The sequence below is a fragment of the Pristiophorus japonicus genome, chromosome 26 (assembly GCF_044704955.1).
Source record: "Pristiophorus japonicus isolate sPriJap1 chromosome 26, sPriJap1.hap1, whole genome shotgun sequence".
NCBI lineage: Eukaryota > Metazoa > Chordata > Chondrichthyes > Pristiophoridae > Pristiophorus > Pristiophorus japonicus.
Genome location: NC_092002.1, coordinates 23,483,529 through 23,494,008, shown reverse-complemented (window position 1 = coordinate 23,494,008; position 10,480 = coordinate 23,483,529). Strand labels below are relative to the sequence as shown.

Below are 10,480 nucleotides of genomic sequence, written 5' to 3'. Positions count from 1 at the left end.
AAAGTCATTGCTGTTGCACAGGGCCTTGGTGAGTCCTCACCTTGAATATTGTGTTCAGTTGTGGTCTCCTAATCTGAGGAAGGATGTTCTTGCTATTGAGGGAATGCAGCGAAGGTTCACCAGACTGATTCCCGGGATGGCAGGACTGACATGAGGAGAGACTGGATCAACTGGACCTGTATTCACTGGAGTTTAGAAGTATGAGAGGGGATCTCATAGAAATATATAAAATTCTGATGGGATTGGACAGGTTAGAGGCAGGAAGAATGTTCCCGATACTGGGGAAGTCCAGAACCAGGGGTCACAGTCTAAGGATAAGGGGTAAGTCATTTAGGACTGAGATGAGGAGAAACTTCTTCACTCAGAGAGTTGTTAACCTTTGGAATTCTCTACCGCAGAAAATTGTTGAGGCCAGTTCGTTAGATATATTCAAGAGGAAGTTAGATGTGGCGCTTGTAGCTAAAGGGATCAAGGGGTATGGAGAGAAAGCAGAAAATGGATACTGAGCTGAATGATCAGCCATGATCTTATTGAATGGTGGTGCAGGCTCGATGGGCCGAATGGCCTACTCCTGCACTTATTTTCTGTGAGGCTAAATTTTCCACTTCACATCGCCCATCTATGGCCCATCTATTGCCCAAAATGGAACTCTATCACCCATTTTGAGTAAAAAGTGGAAACTAGGCCCAAAACATCGCCGGAAAAACAGGTGCCTAATTTTCCACTTTGATCGCCGAGAAGATCGCCCCAATGATAGCCCACACAAGGCCCATCCCAAGCTTCAGTACCTAGCATGCACTTCGCTGGGTCGATGCAAGGCCAAAAAGAGTGCTGAGAAATAGTTGCTTTTTCTGGGCCTAAGAGAAGGATAATGGGCACTACGGAAGCCATTTTGAACTTCAGAGGAAGGGTGGAGGATTAGTTATGAGTTATTTCGTTAATTTAAAGATAATTGTACTCAGAATATTGGGACAGGGAATATAAAAAGGTATTATCAAGTTGTTTTTTGAAAACTTTTATGTATTTAAATTATTTTGTAAATAGCTTTTACATAGTGAAGTTATTTACTGATTTTTTTGCCTATCAAACTGACTGGTATACAGCGTAGAGCGTACAGAGGTTGCAGAGTACACTAATTAGAGAGCATATAGTCGAGAGATTATTAAAATTAGTGAAAGTAATTATTGATAGTGATGGGGCCCATGCTTTCCCTGCCTTTAATTGCAACTGCGCACACACTGGTCACTGAAAGGATCAATCAAAGCGATGGCAGAGTAATGCGTAGACGGAGCCGAAGACAGAAGAGGATACCGTACAGCCAATGAAGGTACTTTTAAAAACAATCTTACCTGAACTTGTCTGAAAATGCTTGTCTTAGGAGGCTGCGATTTCGGAAGGAGGTCATTGATGAGATATGTCAACTCGTCAAGGGTGATCTGCAGCCTTCCGGCACCATCAGAACCACACTGTCCGTTGAGGTGAGGTTTACTGCTGCCCTTGCCTTCTACGCATCGGGATCTTTTCAAGCTTCAGCTGGCGATATCTGCCATATCTCTCAGCACTTCAGATGCCTGGATCATTCTGGAGGCAGCCTGCAGTACCACCCTGATCAGGTAGCAGAGTTTATTGTGGTGTGTTGCATGCTGCATAACCTAGCTATAAACAGAGGACGAATAATGCCAGATCATGCTGCAGGTCCACCTCCAGAAGGAGATGAGAAGAAGTGGCAGCCGGTGAGGATGAAGAGGAGGAACAGGTGGGAGAGGACGCGGGCGAGGACATAGGGGAGCTTAATCAGCCTGGCGATCTTGCACCGGTACCACCACACCTCTCCCGAAGACCAGTAGCCAGTGGCAGTTACACGGCCGCTAAGCTCTTGCATCAGCAGCTCATTAATGAACTAGTTAATTAATTAATTTGGCTAGCTTATTGAATGTTTTCAAGTCAAAGATAGATAGATTTTTAACCAATAAAGGAATTAAGGGTTACCGGGAGAGGGCGGGTAAGTGGAGCTGAGTCCACAACCAGATCAGCCATGATCTTATTGAATGGCGGAGCAGGCTCGAGGGGCTGGATGGCCTACTCCTGTTCCTAATTCTTATGTTCTTATGTTCTTATGAACTATTAATTGCGGATAGTCATATGTTCAATTGCAGTAAGGGTTAATCAAAAATTTCATTTGCGTGGGGTTTCCTTGTTGTCTTTCCTGCACTGGCTATCATCTGAATTAGTTTAAGTAAAGTTTAAAGTATTGGCATCATAAAAGTACTGGTATAATAACAGAATAAACAAACAAATGTGGATGAAAAACTGTAAATTTGAAAACTAATGTAACTAAGAGGGAAGGCACAAAAGTTGTTGAATTAATTTTTTTTTATTAACAAAGATAGAAATTTTTTAATACACAAATGAACAACACCCTCCCTCCAACTCCCCCCCCCCCCCACCTGCACCAACCCACCCTTCCCTCAAATCCCCAAAACGTTATAACATGAAAAAATTTAATATTTAAGTAATAACAACAAGTGAACATTTAAGTAATAATAACAAGTGAACATTTAAGTAACAATAACATTGATGGAACTTTTGAAAAACATTCCCCCCTCCCTACCTGCGGCCACGTTTCCCTCCAGATCCTGTCCCACCCCGTGTTCGCACCCCGTTTTGGTCTACGCAGACCGACACGAATGCATTGTGCAGTTTGTGACGGCAAGACTTCCTGCCGTGGTGGAGGTGACGGAGCGGAAGTAGAAGCCTCCGGCTCCACTTCCGAGTCAGGAGGAACTGTGTCTTCCGTACTCGCTTGTGTGCTTGGGGTCTCGCTGCGACTGGACACGACACCTTGGGGTGCAGCGCCATGTCCAGCCGGCAACGCATGCCTAGGGCATTTGTTGCAGCTGTCTGCTGCCTAATCGCCTTCAACGTCTCCCGAGCAGTCTGTGACTGCTCAGAATACCAACTGGTGAAGCGCATGCAGAACTTGCTCCAGGTTGTGGAGAACTGGCTCCAATTTGATGGGAAATCCGCGAACCCCTGGATAAGGTCGCGACCGATCGCGACCGTCTCCCTGCACAGGGATAGTAAGCTCTCCGTCTGGTCCTCCGTGGTAGGCGATTGCATAGCGCACTGACCGGACCTCCGTGGGTCGGCGTTTGCAATGTCATGCGCCTTGGCGTCACCACACCGCTTGGTCCTGGTGCCTCATCCATCTCAAAAGAGATGGCCGCAGGTTGTTCCCCCCCCCGCAACAAAAAAAAATCTTCTTCTTCCTCCTCCTCCTCCCCCTCCTGTTCATCCACACCAGCAGGAGTCGGCAGTGGCTCCTCTTCTGCCTCCTCCTCTTGCGAAATTCGTGAAGGTTCAGTGATAGTGGATGTGTCCACTGACTCCACGGACACTTGACCTTTGAAAGATCAATGAAATTTACAAACAATGTTTAACAATTCAAATCAATACATCTCAATTTTTCAAGAACTCAAAACATTACAATGCTTTCCATTACCCCATATGCACAAGGGATCATCAGGCCTAACATGACCTCATTCGAAGATCAATAGTACATCACAATTATATATCATATTACATTATAATTGCATAACATTACATGCGTAACTAAGATATATGTAGTATTTACTAATGATTCACACATTGCACAATGCACAGTTCTCATTACTCACGTGACTCAAGGGTGGGTTTGGCCACATCACGGGTTGTGACCGAGCGGCTTTCAGGCCCCACCAATGCCACCGCAAGTTCCTCGTATGCACTTAAAGAATGGAGCATGGCAGAGCCCCCGCCCGTCCTGCATTGCTCTCGGTGATTGATAGATATCTTCTTCTGTAAATGATAAGATAACATTGCACGGCATAAGCAAATGAATTTGGCAATAAATATTTAAGACTGACAGATTTAAATGTTCAATTAAAAATTTGCATTACATTGCATAGGAATAAAATATTTCATACTATAACATTCAACTTTATGCTGGGGTGCATACATTTATTCATAATTTAGTTATTTTTAAATGTAACGAAATAACATTGCAGATTCTAGTTACAATTTCCATACATCATTAAATAATACATATGGATGATTTCAAATATAAATTTCAACTTACTCTGGCAGCTGCCAGTAGGCTGTTCCATCTTTTGCGGCACTGGTCCGGTGTGCACGCTTCATTCGATACCGACGTGACCACGGCGGCAATCTCTGCCCAAATCCTCATATATGCACGGGGTGGAGGTTTCCCATGCCCGCCCCGTGTCAGATCCTCCCACCTCGTGCTGACTATATTTACGAGGGCCTCATTGGCCTCCTCGCTGAAGGGCTTAGCCCTTCGCCTTTCAATTGATCCCTCCATTTTCAAAGAATAAAACGCTGCTGATAAATTTTTAACTTGAATTCTCAGCAGTATTTCCAAATATTTAAACTTCAAAAAAGATTATCACTGTACTTAACAGTATTTAACATTTTTTTAAATGCAAAAAAAATTTGAACTATGTCTAATATTAGCAGATAAATTCAAACAATCCAACCGCACCACCAGAAAATCCTTTCTCCTCTCTCTCTCTCTCTCTCTCTCCCCGACCCTCACAGAGCTTCTGAGCATATGTGATGACCCCTGACCTCCCAAAACGCGGCAAAGAAAATCAACCTTAAAAAAAAAATCAAACTACACATGCGCAGTATAGCATTGCTAAGGAAGCTTTTTTTTCTTAATTGACTTCTGTTTTCTTGGGCGATCATGAGATCGCCGAAAAATCAGATCGCCCATTTGATATCGCCGAGGTAAGGCCAAGTGAAAATCGCAAAAAAAAAATGGGCCTTGTGCCGGCGATCAGCACGGGCGATACGTCCCACATCGCTGCAACATGGTCCATTTTTTGGGGCCTTAGCCACCAGTGGAAAGTCTAGCTCTATGTTTCTTTGTTTCTATGTTTCATCCTTTGTGACTGTGACAAAGGTAAACTAACCTCCTTGTCCTTCTTGACCCGTCTGCAGCCTTTGACACAGTTGACCATTCCATCCTCCTCCAATGCCTCTCCACCATCATCTAGCAGAGAGGGACTGCACTCGCCTGGATCCATTCCTATCTATCTAATAGTAGCCAGAAAATTTCCTGCAATGGCTTCTCTTCCCACTCCCACATCGTTACCTCTGGTGTACCCAAGGATCTATCTTTGGTCCCCTCCTATTTCTCATCTACATGTTGCCGCTTGGCAATATCATACGAAAACACAGAGTTAGTTTCCACATGTACGCTGACGACATCCAGCTCTACCTCTTCACCACTTCTCTTGACCCCTCCATGGCCTCTAAATTGTCAGATTGCTTGTCCGACATCCAGTACTGGATGAGTAGAAATTTTCTCCAATTTAATATTGGGAAAACTGAAGCCAATGTCTTTGGTCCCCGCCACAAACTGCATTCCCGAGACACTGACTCCATCCCTCTCCCTAGCATCTATCTGAGGTGAACCAAACTGTTCACAACCTAGGCGTCATATTTGACCCTGAAATGAGCTTCCAGCCACATATCCGCGGCATAACTAAAACCGTCTATTTCCACCTCCGTAACATTGCCTGTCTCCACCGCTGCCTTAGCTCATCTGCTGCTGACACCCTCATGTTTTGTAACCTCTGGACTTGACTACTCCAACGCACTCCTGGCTGGCCTCCCACATTCTACCCTGTTATGTATGGAGAAAGAGTCAGAGTGAACACTGAGCTCAAAGTAAAGTGTGACCGTAATCTTTTATTGCCGGTCTACAGAATGCCTCTCCAACCTTTGAGGCCTCCTTAAATATCTGTGCTCTCAAGGGATTATGGGATCCCTTGGGACTTCAGGGGATGAGCCTTCTGGTGGCTGTACAGAGTAAATACAAGTTCACATATATAACATACCCTACGTAAACTTGAGGTGATCCAAAATTCAGCAGCCTGTATCATAACTCGCACCAAGTCCCGATCACCCATCAACTCTGGGCTTACTGACCTACATTGGCTCCCGGTTAAGCAACACCTCAATTTGAAAATTCTCCTCCACGGCCTCGCCCTCCCTATCTCCATAATCTCTTTCAGCCTCACAAACCCCCGAGATGTCTGCGTACCTCAAATTGTGCCCTCTTGAGCATCCCTGACTATAACTGCTCAACCATTGGTGACTATGCCTTCAGTTACCTGGGCCCTAAGCTCTGGAACTCCCTCCCTGAACCTCACTGCCCCTCTGCCTCTCTTTCCTCCTTTAAGACACTCCTTAAAACCTACCTCTTTAACCAAGCTTCTGCTCATCTGCTGTAATTTGTTCTCATGTGGCTCGGTGTCAGATTTATTTGTTTTGTCTTACAACACTGCTGTGAAACGCCTGGGACGGTTTACTACATTAAAGGCGCTTTATAAAGAAAAGTTGTTGTAGTGTCTTGCCTGCTGCTGCGATTTCAGATTTCTGCTCCTCTGCTGGGAATTGTTCATTCTCTGCTGGGTTAGCTGCGATCCATTGATTTCTGCTGGTCCCCATCCTGCCCTGGATTCAGTTCCACTGCAGCCGAATGACCTTTGCTCAATGGATTTTCTGCCTTTTCTTCTCCTGGATTCATTCTCTTGCCTGTCCATGCTTTCTTTTGGAACTCCCTCTTGTGGTAACCCATGCTAAAGTCCTAACTTAAGAACAAAAAAACTAGGAGCAGCAGTAGACCTTATGGCTCCTCGAGCCTGCTCTGCCATTCAATAAGATTATGGCTGATCGTCGAACTCAAATCATTTTTCCCGCATTATCTCCATATCCCTTGATTCCCCACGATTCAGCATCCACAGCCCTTTGGGGCAGAGAATTTGAAAGATTCACATCCCTCTGAATGAAGAAATTCCTCCTCAATCTCAGTCATAAATGGCTGACCCCTTATCGTGAGATTATGCTCCCTAGTTCTAGACTTCCCAGCCAGGGCAAACAACCTCTCAGTATCTGCCCTGTCAACCCTCTTCAGAATTTTACATGTTTCAATGACATTACCTGTCATTCTTCTAAACTTCAGAGAGTATAGGCCCAACGTATACAATCACTCCTCACAGGACAATCCTCTCATCCCAGGAATCAAGCCAGTGAACTGTCATTGCACCGCCTCTAAGACAAATATGTCCTTCCTCAGAAAATGAGACCAAAACTGTGCACAGTACTCCAGATGTGATCTCACCAAAACCTTGTACACTTGTAGCAATACTTCCTTATTCTTGTACTCCTTGCAATAAAGGCCAACATCCATTTGTCTTCCTAATTGCTTGCAGCACCTCCATGCTAACTCTCTGTAATTCCTGTACGAGGACACCTAAATCTCTCTGAACACCAACATTTAATAGTTTCTCACCATTAATATTTTCTTCTGTTTTTCTACTCTTCCAACCAACCTCACATTTTCCCACATTATACTCCATCTGCCACCTGATTGCCCACTCACTTAACCTGTTGCAGGCTCTTGATGTCACAGCTTACTTTCCCACCTAGCTTTGTATCATCAGCATATTTGGATACATTACACTCGGTCCCTTCATCTAAATCAGTAATATGGATTGTTAATGGCTGAGGCCCAAACACTGATCCTTCCGGCACCCCACTAGTTACAGCCTGCCAACCTGAAAAAGACCCGTTTATTCCTACTCTGTTTTCTGTCCGTTAACCAATCCTCTATCCATGCTAATATATTACCCCCAACCGCATGAGCCCTTATCTTGCATAACAACCTGCTATGTGGCACCTTATAGAATGACTTTTGGAAATCCAAATATACTGCATCCACAGGTTTCTCCTTTACCCTACTAGTTGCATCCTCAATAAACTCTCATAAATTTGTCAAACACAATTTCCCTTTGATAAAACTATGCTGACTCTGCCTAATCATATTATGATATGTGCTCTGATACCACTTCCTTAATAATAGATTCCAGCATTTTCCCGACGACTGATATCAGGCTAACCAGCCTGTAGTCCACTGTTTTCTCTCTCCTCCTTTCTTGATAGCGGTATTACATTTACTACCTTCCAATCCACTGGAAATGTTCAGAATATAGGGAATTTTGGAAAATCACAACCAGTGCATCCACTATCTCTGCAGCCACATCTTTTAGAACCCTAGGATGTAGGCCATCAGGTCCAGGGGATTTGTCGGCTTTTAGTCCCATTAATTTCTCAGATATTTTTTCTCTACTGATATTAATTACTTTCCTTTCCTTACTCTCATTAGCCCTTTGGTTCCCCACTATTTTTGGTTGGCTTTTTGTGTCTTCTACTGTGAAGGCAGATACACAATGTTTTTTTAAAGCCTCTGCTATTTCCTTATTCTCCATTAGAATTTCTCCTGTCTCACCGCTAACGGGCCAACGCTTACGTTTTCTACTCTCTTCCTTTTTACATACTTATCGAAGCTCTTACAAGCTTTTTATATTTCTTGCTAGTTTATTGTCATTCTATTTCCTCCCTTTTTATGTCATTTTTTGAACATCCTTTGCTGGTTTCTAAAGCTCTCCCGAACCTTAGGCTTACTACTATCCTTCACAACATTAAGAACATAAGAAATAGGAGCTGGAGTAGGCCATTTGGCCCCTCGAGCCTGCTCCACCACTCAGAAAGATCATGGCTGATCTGATCATGGGCTCAGCTTCACTTCCCTGCCCACTCCCCATAACCCTTTACTCTCTTATCGCTCAAAAATCTGTCTATCTCCGCCTTAAATATATTCAATGACCCAGCCTCCACAACTGTCTGGGGCAGAGAATCCCACAGATTTACAACCCTCTGAGAGAAGAAATTCCTCCTCATCTCAGTTTTAAATGGGCGACATTATACGCCTCTTCTTTTAATCTAATACTATCCTTAACCTCTTTAGTTAGCCACAGATGGATAGTTTTTCCTGTGGAGTTTTTATTTCTCAATGGAATATAGAAACATAGAAAATAGGTGCAGGAGTAGGATATTTGGCCCTTCGAGCCTGCACCGCCATCCAATAAGATTATGGCGGATCATTCCCTCAGTACCCCTTTCCGGCTTTCTCTCCATACTGCTTGATCCCCTTAGCTGTAAGGGCCATATCTAACTCCCTCTTGAATATATCCAATGAACTGGCATTAACAACTCTCTGCGGCAGGGAATTCCACAGGTTAACAACTCTCTGAGTGAAGAAGTTTCTCCTCATCTCAGTCCTAAATAGCCTACCCCTTATCCTAAGACTATGTCCCTTGGTTCTGGACTTCCCCAATATCGGGAACACTCTTCCTGCATCTAACCTGTCCAGTCCCGTCAGAATCTTATATGTTTCTATGAGATCCCCTCTCATTCTTCTAAACTCCAGTGAATAAAGGCCCAGTTGATCCGGTCTCTCCTCATATGACAGTCCAGCCATCCCTGGAATTAGTCTGGTGAACATTCGCTGAACTCCCTCAATAGCAAGAACGTCCTTCCTCAGATTAGGAGACCAAAACTGAACACAATATTCCAGGTGAGGCCTCACTAAGGCCGTGTACAACTGCAGTAAGACCTCCCTGCTCCTATGCGTACCACTGCTCATCTACCGTCATACCTTTTAATCTAATTTCCCAATCTACCTTAGCCAACTCACCCCTCATACCAATGTAATTTAAGTTTACATTATTTAAGTTTAAGATTCGGACTCAAGTATGTCCCTCTCAAACTCAACGTGCAATTCTATCATATTACGATCACTCTTCCCCTGAGGATCCTTTACTGTGAGATTACTAATTAACCCTGTCTCATTACACAATACAAGCTCTAAAATAGCCTGTTCCCTGGTTGGTTCCACAACGTATTGTTCCAAGAGAACTATCTCAAATGCATTCCATGAACTCGTCCTCTAGACTATCTTGACAATTTGATTTGCCCTGTCTATATGAAGTTGAACTTCCTCACGATTACAGTATTACCTTTGTTACAAGCTCCTATTATGTCTTGATTAATACTCTGTCCAACAGTGCAGCTATTGTTAGGGGGCCTATAAACTACTCCCACCAGTGTTTTCTGCCCCTTGTTATTTCTTATTTCCACTTATACTGATGCTACTTCCTGATCTTCTGAGCCAAGATCCTTTCTCACTACTGTCATTATGTCATCCTTTCTTATCAGTGCACACCCTTCCTTTTCCATTCTGCCTCTCTCTTCAAAATGCCAAGTACCCTGGAATATGTCACCTTGCTACCATGAGTTCCTCGAGATGCAGCAAGTGCAAATACCTTGTTTAACCACCAGAGAGCTCATCTCCTGGATTCCAAATGGATCCCACAATCCCTTGGGAGCACCTGTACTTAAGGAGGCCTCACAGGCTGGAGAGGCACTCTGCAGACTTGCAATAAAAGACTACGGTCACACTTTACTTTGAGCTCACAGTATCTGGTCAGACTCTTTATTCATTCACTACAACTGGCAATGAGATACAAATATTGAATCTCATCGCAACGATGCAGAGAAAAGTGGGCATCCT

General features: G+C 44.0%; 1 long non-coding RNA gene across 1 annotated transcript in view; it reads right to left on the bottom strand.

The window, feature by feature from the left end:
• Positions 1 to 3,290: 3,290 nt before the first annotated feature.
• The window catches only part of LOC139239103 (uncharacterized), a 55,889-nt gene continuing 48,699 nt past the window's right edge, over positions 3,291 to 10,480 (bottom strand). Inside the window, exons 2-3 of the long non-coding RNA XR_011588601.1 lie at positions 3,678 to 3,837; positions 3,291 to 3,403 (exon numbers count right to left, since the gene is read on the bottom strand). This is a non-coding gene — a long non-coding RNA (uncharacterized lncRNA). The remainder of the gene's footprint in view (positions 3,404 to 3,677; positions 3,838 to 10,480) is intronic.